We start from the raw sequence: 14,112 nt of genomic DNA, 5'->3' as shown, positions 1-14,112 counted from the left end.
GCGATCTCAGCAGCTGCTTGTCAGAAACGAAGTCCGTTCAGCATCAGGGGTGCGATTCAGTGAATGCAGCCCGCCCCACTTGGTATCTTAGGAGAGGAGGTTTTTGTGTTTTGTTTTGTTTTTGCATTGACTGCAAGAATTTGCATCTATTGCCAAAACTAATCTCTCTCTGCTAAAAGGGGCACAGTTGAAAATCCCAGGGCTCCCCACAGTGTCCTCCCTTGCCCAGCCAGAGGGGATCCTCCGACCAACGGGAATCGTCAAAGTCAAGAAATATGTGCGGGGCAGAGCAGAATGACTACAATAATATCAATAGAATCCTAGACTTAGACCAGGGTGGACCTAAAAAGGCACCGAGCAGACCTCTTGATCTTGGAGAGTGGAAGAAACAGACCTAGAGAGAGAGATTGAGTGGCTTGCCCGAATTCAGGCACGTTTTATAAGTAGCAAAGTTGATATATGAAGGCAGGGCCTCTCACTTAAATTCCTGCACTCTCTCCAATGCAGGAGGAAACTGATAGCAGAGAAAGAAGCTAAATGACTTACTTGCCCGTTCTCATGTGGCTGGTATCTGTCAGAGACGGAACTTGAACCTCTATCTTCCTGATTCCAAGGCGGCCGTCTATCCACTGTGTCAGTGGCTCTCAAAATGAAGTCTGAAGATCTCTGGGGGTCCCTGAGCCCCTTTCAGGGAGTTCATGAGGTCAAAATTATTTTCATAATAATACTAACGCATTTTAATTTCTAATATGGCAAATATCCATAGGGATAACCCACATGAACAAAAGGTTTTTAGGGTGTTCTCAATAATTTTTAAGAATGGAAAGGGGTTCTGAAACAAAAAAAAATTCTAACTACTGCACTATACCATGCTGACCATCATTCTAATTTTACAGATGAGGGAAACTAAGACTCTGACAGGTTGGGCATTTTTGCTGTAGTTAGTAATTGGGGCAGTTTGAATATAAAGTCAGCTAGGTGGCCTAATGGATAGATTGATGAACCTGGAGTCTGGAAGACTTCAGTCTGACCTCAGACACTTCCTGTGCCTATATACACTAGCTTGTATGACCCTCTGTCTGCCTGAGTTTCCTCACCTATAAAATCGGGATAATAATAGCACCTGAGAAGGTTACTGTGAGGCTCAAGTGAGATATATGAGCATTTTGAAAACTTTAAAGCACCATGCAAATAATAGTTATTATTAAGTGGGATTTTGGCACAATCTGTGAATTCAACAGTTCCAGATAATAATTTGGAATTGTACAAGAAAAGTTACTAAACTGTTCACACCCTTTAACCCAGTGATCCTGCTATTGACCAGGTACCAAAAGAAGGTCAAAGGCAAGTCTAACATATAGGTAAATGCTAACGGCACAGCACTTTTTTGTGGTAGAGAATTGTAAACAAAGTCAGTGCCCATCAGTTGGGGTAATGGATGGTAAAGTCTAGTGCAGTTTTTTTAAAGGATCGGGAAACAGGTTTATTTGACGGTAATAGGAAAGGAACCAGTAGTTACAGAGAAGTTGGAGATTTTAGATAATTGGTGATACAGACTACAGGAGAAGATAGGAGAGGATGGGATCAAGTACTTATATAAAGAGATTGACCTTGGCAAGTTGAAGTACCACTTCCTTATCAGACACTGGGGGAAAGGAAGAGAAAGTGGAAAAGTGAAGGGATTTTGAGATGCATAAAATAGGAGAAGAAATCATTTCAAATGACTTCAATTTTCCTACATTCACAGATGGTTAGTTGTTTCTGCTTAATTGCTTTTTTTTTTTTGTTTCAAAAGAAGATTAGAGGGGGGAAAGGGGAAGGAGTAATTAGACCTTGGAGGAAAGGTAAAGGGGATATGTAAACTGAAATGACTTTAATGAAAAGCAAAGGGCATCAATAAAACATATACCAAAAAATGATGAAGATGCTGTGGACAATCCTGCCACAGGCTGAATAATTTCCTTCTAGGCACAATTGTACATAATGTGGCCTGATTTTTTTTTGTAAGTTTGTTCATTAAGATATTTCAGTACTTTGATGGATCTATGATCAAAATAATTTGGGACCTTCCTCCATAGGCGCAAATCACAATACATACATACATACATACATACATATATGTGTGTATACATATACAGACACACACACACATATATATGTACATATATATGTACATATATATGTCTTTTCATCCTATGATTTTCTTATCCTGTTCTCCATAAGTCCCTACAAAGAATCCTTTGAATGCTCTTGGTATTTTATTATAACTGGCTTTAAAGAGATTTATTATATCTCATGTATTCAAGTAGTCTCTGTAGTTATATCTCCTATCCAGTTTAATCTGTCTATTCATTTAAGGCAGAAAGTAAAACATTCAACTGAAGTGAAATCTGGGATAGATTACAATATAAATATAAATATAAATATAAATCAAAACAAGTTACTTTTGGCTTATCATAACCAAACCTGTGTTTCTAATTCTTCCAGGAAGCATTATCTCTTTAAACAACCTCGGACAGGCATTACCCATGACTCCTATCTGATTGAAAAACTTATGTGCCATGATACCATATGGGGGACTTCTTTCTTCCTGTCCATCTTTATGACTGTCCATCTTTCCCTCTGCCACCAACTGGGTTCTTTCCATAGCACCTTGACTACCACAGTCATCCTTATGAGTTCCCTGTCTGCTGGTATTAGGAATATAGATATACTTTACTGTAAACAACCCCACAGTGTTGTGTCTGTATCTGTGTGTGAGTAATTAAAATGGAACCCTCTGGAGAATTTGCAGTCTTACCTTGCATAACCACAGGTGCTAAAGGTTTCAAATGCTTTGGGATGATGAAGCAATTACCCTACTGGTCTCTTCACCAAAGAGGGTGTCAGAAGAGGGCCTGTATTATTTTAAGAAAGAAAGACAGCTTCTGACTCAGCCTTTTTCTTTGAGCTTTCCTGTGTGCCAAGGAATTCTTCCTCACTAGACTTCTTGTAAAGGGATGGAGGATCAGCAGCATTCTTCTATGAGCATATGACATTCTCAAAGAAATGTATGACTAACAAAGAAGGTAGGCCAGCCATGGATTAAGAAGGAGGAATAAATGTCAATGGAAAGAACAATACTACAAAACAATTGAAACTGAATGTTGTAAAATTATAAAAAATAAGTTTGCCCCCAAAGAGGAGAGACATAAGGGGACTCCTTTCCTTCTGCTCATTCTCCTTTGCAGAGGTGAGGGTACACAAGTGTGGAACATTGCATATAATGTCATATTTTTCTTTTTAAAAATAATATTTTAATGCATTTTTCCCCTTCTAAAAAAATTTCTTTTGTTCTAAAGGATGGCACTCTGGGAAGAGGGAGGAAGAAGAATACAAAAGGGAAATCTAGATGGTGTAAAAACAAAAGCTAGCAATATAATTTATTTTAAACAGATGACAGGTGGACAGTCTGAGTGCTATGCTGGTCTTTACATAATATTAAAAGACTTAAAGAAACACCTCCAATATCATGAAATTTAAAATAAATGATTCTTTATTAAGGAAAGTCTGGTTGTCAAAATTGAGAAGACATGTAGATTTATATTTCTGTCAAAGAAAGGACAGAGGAGCTTAGTGACAGATTTGTGAAGAGGAACTGATTTAGTCTAGGAACCTTTAATGTAATACAATGAAGCATATTTGTGTTATGTGGAAAATTGGTTTTGCTCAGTATTCTGGTTAGCTTAGGTATTTTTCAATTCATGTACTTTTCCAATTTTGAATTATTATCCTTAATTCTTATTTGTAGCTCTAGTAGTTCAAAAGAGCCATGGTTTCAACTGAAAATATGCCATTGCATCTAGTGATTAGGAAAGGATCATTTTAGTAGAGTGATGGAGTTATAAATTAGATAGCAAGGGGTTAAGGAGATAATGGGTAGTGAACCAGTGCAAGCACCAGATATAGACAACTTTTCAAGAAGCTTGACCTATTATTAGCTATCTAGCAGACTTACTGGGATTTGCTTTTCATTATGGAATGCATCTCCTAAAAGTATTTGGAGGGTATAAGTTCTGAATTATTTCCTATGATCCTGTGTGGGATAATGCATAAAGATCACAGGGCATGCAGACTTTGAAGGACAAGGTTAGAAATTCTGGGAGGTCACTGTAATGAGCAAGATCTTTTTTTTTTTCTTCCCCAGAGACAGGGAGTATTATGATTAGTGCTTCCTGTAACTACAGTGCTATTCAGAAAGGATTTGGACTTCAGTGTGCACAACAGAGCAACCAAGTTCCTGTTCAGTCAAGCTAATGAGGGAGAAGAAAAAAGAGTCAGTAGGTACAGAATAAAAGCTTCTGTAGCATTTGAGCTAAGGGAAGAATTCAAGTTCCCAGCAGGTACTTACTGACTACCGTGAGTGATTGAACCACCCTTCCCTTAGCCCAGTGGGAGTTCATTGTATTAAGTTTGAAACATTGTTTCTTCATCCTGCTGAGAAAGTCAGTGGAAATGAAGCTTGCTACATCGATTATTTCAGATAAATACCATCTCTGTTGCTTTTATTTTGCTACTCTTTAATTCAATTAAACTGCTTATGAACATAATGATGCTTTGCAGAAGTTATTGAAATAAAAAAGGAGGTCTGGGAGTGGAAAGGGTGTGGCCCAAATGATGAGGAGATGGAATGAGTAATAGCCCTAGATTGTAACATAGTATAGTGGAAAGGGCACTGAATTTGGAATCCATGTACTTGGATTCTAATGCTGGCTCTCACTCCCTGTGAGTCTTTTAACCTCTCTGGGACTCAGTTGCCTCATCTGTAAAATGAAGGGTGGGTTTGGACTAGCTGACTTCTAAGATTTCTTCCACCTCTGAATCTATGATCCTATACTTCTATAAGAAAGGACCCAAAGGGGTTACATAGCAGTGTGGAGGAGGTGTTGAATTGATAGATAGCTACCTCTGTCCATGGTACTGATATAGTGGTGTCTTCCGAGAGGTCCACACAGAGGCATTGCTACACAGAATATTCATTAACACAAACCCGAGGGCTGTCCTAGAAGACTCTTAAGAGAATACGTCTATACTGTTTTCCATCTACTCTGAATCTTATATATCTAAAGTTAAGATGGCATGATGGTAAACAGAGTATATAGATTTATGTGTAGAAGGAAACTTCAAAGACTCTCTAATCCAACTCCCTCATTTAACACGTGATAAAATTGAAGCTATAGGAGGCAAAGTGACTTGCCTAGTGTCACACAGCTAGTCATTGTCAGAGGCAGGATTTGAACCCAAGTCTTCCTGAGTCCAAGTCCAACACTCTATCCAAAATGCCATCTTTCTGCCAAGTTTCTGTTATTCTGTACCTGCTGGCATCTGATTATTGTCTTGCAGCACTGACCAGGTAGTTGAAATCTGATTCAAAGAAGTCTTAATTGTATCTATCCTGGCTGATCAGTGTTACCCACTGGAAGTGTAAAACAAACATTACTGCTTCAGAGCTCTTCACCTACTTAGAGGCCTTATTTCCTCAAGAAGCAAAGCTTTGTGCATATTCAATAGTGCTTAGTTTGAAAGAATCAGTATTGCCTTTCAGTTAAGTAAATTAGGAAGAAATTAGCACCTCCTATAGGCCTCCACAATCTAGGACCTCTCTACCTTTATAACATCAAAATGATGTCATTTTTTTCTTCTAAAATGTAAACATGGAAGCAATTAATGTAAGATGCACTTTCATTTCTTCTTCACTCACATTTTAAAGAGTCAGAAATAAGCACTAGAATCCTATTCTTTGTCTCCTTTCACAAAGTAATGAGTTTACTAGTAGTGCCTAGATTGATGCCTGGCAGATTATGCTCAGTAAATATTTGTTGGATGAATTGATGTGTTTTGCTAAATGCCACATTTTTAAGAAGGACATTGATAAACTGGAAAGCCATCCAGAAGAAGTTGAAAGAACTGAAGATGTTTAGTCTAGAGAAGGGAACAGCTATCTTCAAGTATTTGCAGGACTGACAGAGAAAGAGAATTACTTATTGTTTGGCTCCAGAATATAAAACAAAAGGCAATGTGTGAAAATTGCAGCAAGCAATTTACACTTAATATAAGAAATAATTCCAAAAATTAGAGCTGTATAAAAGTGGAATGGGCTATATCAGGAGGCAGTGGGTTCCCTGTCACTGGAGGTCTTCAAAGAAAATCTAGATGACTACTTATAGAGTATATTGTAGCAGGGAATCTATTGCAGAGATGGATTTTCTTGATGTGTGATGGCCTCTGGGTTCCCTTCCAATTCTGGAAACCTGAGATTCTGTGAAAATACCTTTGCAACAGTTATCTTGACTATATGATGTCCATTCCATTTTTGGTATAGATGGAAATCTGAACTGTTGTGAAAGTGACATCACAGAGAATGCCTATGAAAGGAATTCACTCTCAGAAGACTTTTGTTGTTGTTGTTTGGTTGTTTCAGTTATGTCTGACTCTTCATGACCCTATTTGGGGTTAACAGGGGCCTTAAAAATCTGGCATGCTTTAGGTGCTTAATAAATGCTTGTTGAATTGGATTTGAATGTCTAAAGAAAATAAAATCATTTTGTGTTATTTACTTCCTAGAATTAAAAAAAATCACATTATGTGTTTTACTACATAGAATTACATGGTTAAATTTTTTTCCATCAATATAAAAAATATGCAAGGGAGAGAAAATGGTGCACATTATTCCCCACCAAATATATGCATTTATATTGTGGTGCTTCATGGTACAACAGTGCCCACAAACTATGCTTTAGGCTGGGTCACATTAAAGTGGTTCATGGAACAGGATAGGAACAAGGCAGAGGTGGCTTAGAGAGTCAGCATAGTGACTCTGCCAGCCTATAAACCTTTTGCTATGTCGTTATTTAGTTGTTTCCAAATCTTCATGAGCCCATGTGGGGTTTTCTTGGCCAAAACACTGGAGTGGTTTGCTATTTCCTTCTCCACCTCATTTTATAAATGAGAAAACTGAGGCAATCAAGGTTAAGTGACTTGTCCAGGGTCACACAGCTAGTCAGTATCTGAGGTCAGATTTGAACTCAGATCCTCCTGACTCTAGGACCAGCACTCTATCCACTGTGGCACCTAGGAAGGAAACTATATGCTACCAACACAATTAAAGCACAAAGATAGCTACTAATCATGGATTAGTAATTACTAATCAATTAGTAATTACTAATCAATTCTCCCAAATTGAAGGACATGGGCGAAGACATGGGGAGACATACACAATGCGTATGCTATCTTCCTTAGGACTAAGGAAAGAATCTACTCAATCTAGAAGTAAATCAACAAATATTTATTAAGCTCCTACCATATGCCTGCCAGGCATTTTGCTAGGCACTGAGGATACAAAGACAGAAATGAATCAGTCTCTGCCTTCAAGGATTCTGTATTCCCTTGGGAGACCCATGTATATAGCCAAGTATATATAGAATAAATTCCAAAAAATAAATAACTAGAATTATAGAGTATTTTAAGGTTTTGCAAACCAAATGATATATATGTATGTATGTCTATTTGTGTGTATATATACTTATACACACATATATGCATGTAGGTGTGTGTATATACATATATATATGTGTATATGTGTATATATACATATACATGTGTGTGTTTGTTTCATGTGCTCCTCTGAGGCAGGTGCTATAATTATCCACATTTTACAGGAGAGAAAACTGAAATTGAGAGAGGTAAATGGACTTGGCCAAGGCCAGATAATTAAATAAATGTCTGCTGTGGGATTAAAATTCAGGGCTTCTGGCCTCCAAGTCTAGCTCTCTATTCATTGCACCACCTAGCTGTCTAATGGCTGTAAGTGAAGGAACAACTGGGGAGATCAGGAAGGATTTGTGGAGAAGGGAGAACTGGAGCTTTAAGGGCAAATTCTATTTCTGTGCCTTTGATACCTGTGTGACCATAGGCAAATTATTTACATCTCTAAGCCTCACTCTCCTCATGGGTAAAATGAGAAGATCATACTAGATAATATCTAAGGTTCCTTTCAGCACTGAATCTAAGATCCTAGGATAGAATCTGTTGTCTTACACACCTATTGTTTATTTATTATTGATAGAATCTATTGTCTTAAAATCTATTGTTCTCTATTGGGTTGATCACAGTGTGTTGTTTAGCTATTAAATTAGTAGCTGATGGAAAGCACATTCTATTTGTGAAAATTCATTTAGTTAAACAGTATTTGAGACAACTTGAGGCATTCATCTATATAGTGAAAAAGTGACTGATTACCAAATTTGAGGGGGAAAAACCCCAGAGATTATTTTGAGGCTTCAACTTGACATACTCACATCATACACAAGGAAAATCTACCTAATTTCAAGTAACTAGATGGTCCTAAACACATTACATGAATATTTCAAAATGAAATATGCTAAATCAAGGCATTTTTATACCTTTTGAGTGTAACCAGGTGTGTTCTCTGAAATAATCATTTTGCTTCATATTCATTACTTTACAGACTGTGTTTCTTCTTGCTCCCAAATAAGAACTTGAGTCTTCTATTTTTTCCTTTTTAAAAGGTTACTGAGTTCATTGGCAAATCAATATTTTATTCAACCTAGTGCATGAAGAAACAAATTGTACTCCATTTTGAAGCTTTTTTCGACATTAGGAAAAGAATCAGGACCAGTTTTCAATTATGCAACCCCTAGTGTAATCTACTGAGTCAGGGTACTCCAAGTATATCTTTGTTGAGAGCATAATTACTGGCTAATATGACAAAAAGGAAAGTGTTGGATGTTGGAGGGGATGTGGAAAAACTGGGACACTAAAGCACTGTCTGGTGGAGTTGTGAACCAATCCAACCATTTTGGAGAGCAATTTGGAGCTATGCTCAAAGGTTTTTAAAACCATGCATACCCTTTAATCCAGCAGCACCACTGCTAGGTCTGTATCCCAAAGACATCCATAAAAAGGTGAAAAGACCTATTTGCACAAAAATATTTATACAATATTTATATAATATTTGTACACAAATATTTATTGTGGTAGCTAAGAATTGGAAATCAAAGGGATGCCTATCAATTGGGGAATGGCTAAACAAATTGTGGCATATGATTGTAATGGAATATTATTGTGCACCAAACTGGAAAGACTTACGTGAACTGATGCATAGTGAAGTGAATAGAACCAGGAGAACACTGTACACAGTAACAGCAACATTGTTCAATGAAGAACTGTGAATGACTTAGCTATTCTCAGCAATACAATGATCCAAGACAATCCCAAAGGACTAATGAAGCATACCATCTACCTCCAGAAAAAGAACTGATATTATTTGAATACAGACTGAAGCATGCTGTTTTTCACTTTCATTTTTTTCTTTTATTCAAGCCTTCTTGTACAAAATGACTAACATGGTAATATTTTACATAATTGTGCATGTATAGCCTACATCTGATTGTTTGCTGTCTCAGGGAAGGAGAGATAGAACTTGGAACTCAAAACTTTAAAAAAATGTTTTTAAAAATTGAAAAAATTCTAAAGAGCATAATTACTCTACAGAAACCAAAAGTTGATTGGTTTCATTGATATCATTAGCACCATGGATTTAGAGCTGGAAGGGCCCATAGGGATCATCTAATCCAAGCCCCTCATTTCATAGATGAAAAAACTGAGGCCCAGAGATGGGAAGCAAATTTTCCCAAATCACATAGTAAGTGGCAGGGCCAGTATGTGAAACTAGGTGGTCCAGTGGACAGAGTACTAGATTTGGAGTTAGAGAACCTGAGTTCTTCAACTTTTTACTACCATGACCTTGGGTAAATAATTTTATCTCTCTTGGTCTAAGTGTCCTTCTCTGCAAAATGAGGGAGTTAGGTTAGATGACTTCTGAGGATCCTTCTAGTTCTAATTTCTCCGAATCCTACAATTTCTCCGAATCTACATATAGCTTTGGTTCTATTACACACTACTTTTCATGTTCATCTAAAATGCTGATGGAGGAAACTCAGCCTGTATAATCTTGCTGGTATAAAAGTCACTAAACAGGGAGGAAGAAGACTGAGGTTCCAGAGCCAGCTCCAATGTTTGCTAACCCTAGGATTAATCTCTCTGAATCTCATTATCTTCATCTGTGAAACAGGAGTGATAATACTTGTACCACCTATCTCTAGAGGAGAAAAGTATTCAAATGTCAGTTCTCTATAAATGGGAACTGCTATTAAGATGAGGGACCTGTACTCTTTGCAAAGAACTGAAGGACACTTTTTGAGGCATTGCACTTTATGGTTGCATAAGAAGAATGGTTATTCAATTCAAATAAATAAACAGAAGAGACTCTGAGATTCTAACCTATGTTTGGAGTCTGAGACTATGGAGGAGAAAGCTGCAAGCATTTTTTTCTTTCCTTCAGGTGATAACAATAAAAAGCAAACAGATTTTTGAGTAAGAGGGTCTGGATTCAAATTCTGTTTCTGCCAATTATGCCAAATTGCCTTCTCTGGGTCTGAGTCTTCTCATGTGTAAAATGAGAGAAGGTTGGACTACATGACCTCTAAGGGAATTTCTGCTTCTAATTTGTGTTCTTAGGATCCTAACTAAGGATGCACAGAACCACTGGACCTGGAATCAGGAAGACCTGAGTTCAAATACTGCTCAGACACTTACTAGTTGTGTGTCCCTGAGCAAGTCACTTAACTTCTGTTTGCCTGAATTTCTTCAACAGTAAAATAGGGATATTAACTGCACTTATCTCACAGGGTTATTGTGAGGAGCAAATGAGATAACATTTGTAAAGTGCATAGGGCCTGGCACATAGTAGGTGCTTTTTGTTCCCTTCCTTCCTCAATGCCAATGATTGTCTAGCTAACTGGTGTGATATAGGAGAAAGAGCAATGTTTCGGGGATCAGGAGACTTGGGGTCTGGTTCTTATCCTTCCAGCAGGTCAGTCACCTCCCTGGGCCTGTTTCCTTATGTGTAAAATAAATGGGTCAGCTAAGATTCTTTCAGAATTGAAGCCCTATGGTCCTATGGCTGATAAGGTCCCTTCCATCCCTAACATTCTATGATTTTCTGGAAATGACTCTACCTTTGACTAAGTGTCTCAGATTTGTATAAGGTAATTCAATATTTCAGATGAAAGTTGCACCCAGATTTTGTAGGATAACTTATAATTACTCATATTTATACAGTGTTTCAAGATTCTCAAAGTACTTCTCTCATAAAGGGAAGTTAGATAAGTAATAATCTCATTTATGACTATAAGATAAGTAATAATAGTATTAGCTGCAGTCTAGATGAATGAATGAATGAAAAAACATTATTATGTGCCATCCTGTGCTAAGAACTGGGAATACAAAACACACACACACACACACACACACACACACACACACACACACACACACACAAAATCCCTGCCCTTAAGAAGCTTGCATTCTAATAGAGGTAGATAACACATAAAGGGGAGAGGTGACCAAAGAAAGGAGTTATGTTCTGGGGAAATGGAAAGCAGGAGGGGGGCAGTTGAGGGGCAGCAGGAAGGTGACCAGATGGCCAGGGCTGGATGACTAGATGGGATGTGACGCTAAAGTACTTGTCATCTATTACCTCATTTGGCAACAACGCCCTTTACCAGCATAGCTTGGTAACTCCTCCATGACTGATATTTTTAGAGCATTGGATGGAACAGTCAAATATCTCCTCCAATGTCCCATAGCCAGCATGAAGGAGGCAGTGTAGTGCAGTGGAAAGAATGATGGACTTGCAGTCAGAAGACCCGAGTTCCAATCCTGCTTCTGCCCCTTGGGCTATGTGACATTAAATCTCTCTGGGACTCAATGTCATCATCAATTCATTCATTTCATCTATAAAATGAGGGAGTTGGACAGACATGAACAAATCTGCAGGCTGCATTTTCTTCTCAATTCTCAACATCATTTTTATTAAATGATGCTACTGCCCTTTTCTCTGTGCCAGGGAGAAGGCAGAAAAACCAGGGTTGCCATTTACCTTACTGATAAGGCCAGTTTCTATTGCCCTGATGCAGAATATCAGATGCTCATGGAAAGCGTACCTGGTTTATTTAAAACTAATGTTATAACATCATGTGTCTGACAACGCCAAGAGATGCTTGAGAAGAAACAAGGAGGGCTGTCCCTGTTATGGGCCACCCAAGCTTCAACTCGAATGGATTTGCCCAGTTTGGGGTCCCACATGAATTAATATGGACATGGACTTAACGCTAACAGGGCCTTGGGTCTACAGTGGTGACAGAGCAGGAAATAACTTGATGTTTTCCTTTAAAGTAAGCAGCTATTGTCTTTTGAGATGGAGTTCTTGCGACCTCTAGTGGCAAAGCAAAATACTCACTGTCTTTTGTCTCCTTTCAATAAACTCACTCATTTCTTATTTCACAATAGAAAAACTTCCCGTTTCATTGCTTCATTTGTTTAAAAACGTACCTTCACAGAATACATCTTGCTTTTCAAAGAAGCCTGAAGTAGCAGCAGCAGTAGCAGTCATCTCTAACCCCTAATCAACCAATTCCAGCGGCTTCCCACTGTCTCAAATAAAATATATTTAACTTTTAAAGTTCTTCCCAACCTGGCCTGAACCTATCTTTCCAGCCTTGTTAGAAATTTATTCCCCCTCTAACACTCTGCAATCTAGCCAAATGAATTTGCTCACTGCTATTTCCTTTTGATCTCGCTTATGACTTTTCATTTCCCACCTTTGCACTGGTTGAGTCCCACACCTGGAATGCTCTCAACCTTACCTTAACTTCACTGGATTTCTCTCTTCCTTTAAGAAAACTTTCTTTAAGCTCAGGCACCATGTTCAACAGGAAACCTTTTCTGACTTCCCCAACTTCTAGTGCCCTTCTTCCCAAATTACCTTGCATTTGGCTACTCCTTTAAGTTTATGCTATATATATTTTATATGTACTTGTCATCTGCTTTATTATAATGTAAGCTCATTTTGAGTAGGGATTGTTTCATTCTTTGTACTTGTTGCCCTACCTGCTTTGACCAGTGCCTGCCACATAATGGGGATTTAATAATTACTTGTTGACTGACTGATTGATAGTAGTAGTAGCTAACATTTGTATACAGCTTTAAAGTTTGCAGGGTTTTTTTTACATATGTTTTTCTCAGTTGATTCTACTTAGGTGCAATGATGAGCATTTGTCTAGCCTCTGATTTGGATTTGTATGCAGTAGCTAAAACGAAAGTTCATCCTGTTTGTAGTTTTGTTTTGAAAGGTAGAGCAATAACTAGAAATTCTGGTACCTAGAACAAATTCAGTAGAATGGATAGTGGGGAAGCAGATGTCTAGGGCATGAGCGTGTTTGTTCATGGTTGAGGTAGACTGGATATAGAGACAGATCTGGCTCATGGGAATTAGGGAGGCCCAAGGTATTTGAAGGGGTAGTGGGTGGAGTGAAGAAGATGGTGTACCTGGACTTCTTTAGGAGGGAGAAAAAGGAGTTAGAAGGTGTATAGATAAAAAAAACAAGGATCTGGGCAAGGCAAACAGAAGAAAGGAAGGCGGCTGCAGAGCGACGGCAGTGGAGGAAAGGTCTAAATGTGGCGGAGGGGAGCAAAGATTATATCAACTCCACCTATTGGCCCTGAGTTTCAGGAGGCATAAGAAAAGCAGCAGCCAACGTTGGAGAAAGGGACCAAAAGATTGAATGTCTTCAGGACAAAGCTCAGTTACATTGAATACCTGCAGATGAAAGGAAAGTGAGAGGAAGTGATCTGTGATGAAGAAGAGCCTGTTCACAATAGAAAAAGGTTCTGGAGGCACGGTGGATAGGGAGGGCAGAGGAGGATGGGGCTGAGCCTACAACGGAGGGAAGAAGTGTCTAGTCCGTGTCCCTTCGGTACTCTGTCCATACCGATCCGAGTTATCCCGTGCCGTTCAGGTCCTCAGCTCCATTGAGGAGGCGGGATCCTGGAGAAGGATGGCATGGCCAGGGGACCCTGGGGTATGGCAACTTGAGGGAACAGGCAGAGCAAGCCATCAGCCCTCTGCTGGGAGCATCCTTTCATGCCAACTCCTGGGACAAAGACCAGCAGTCCTCCGTTACTTCTGCCTCTGGTGAAAGATGATATATA

This window comes from Vombatus ursinus, unplaced genomic scaffold, assembly GCF_900497805.2.
Source record: "Vombatus ursinus unplaced genomic scaffold, bare-nosed wombat genome assembly UNPS02014784.1, whole genome shotgun sequence".
Lineage (NCBI taxonomy): Eukaryota > Metazoa > Chordata > Mammalia > Diprotodontia > Vombatidae > Vombatus > Vombatus ursinus.
The sequence above is the reverse complement of the archived record's forward strand: the minus strand, read 5'-3'. Positions refer to the sequence as shown.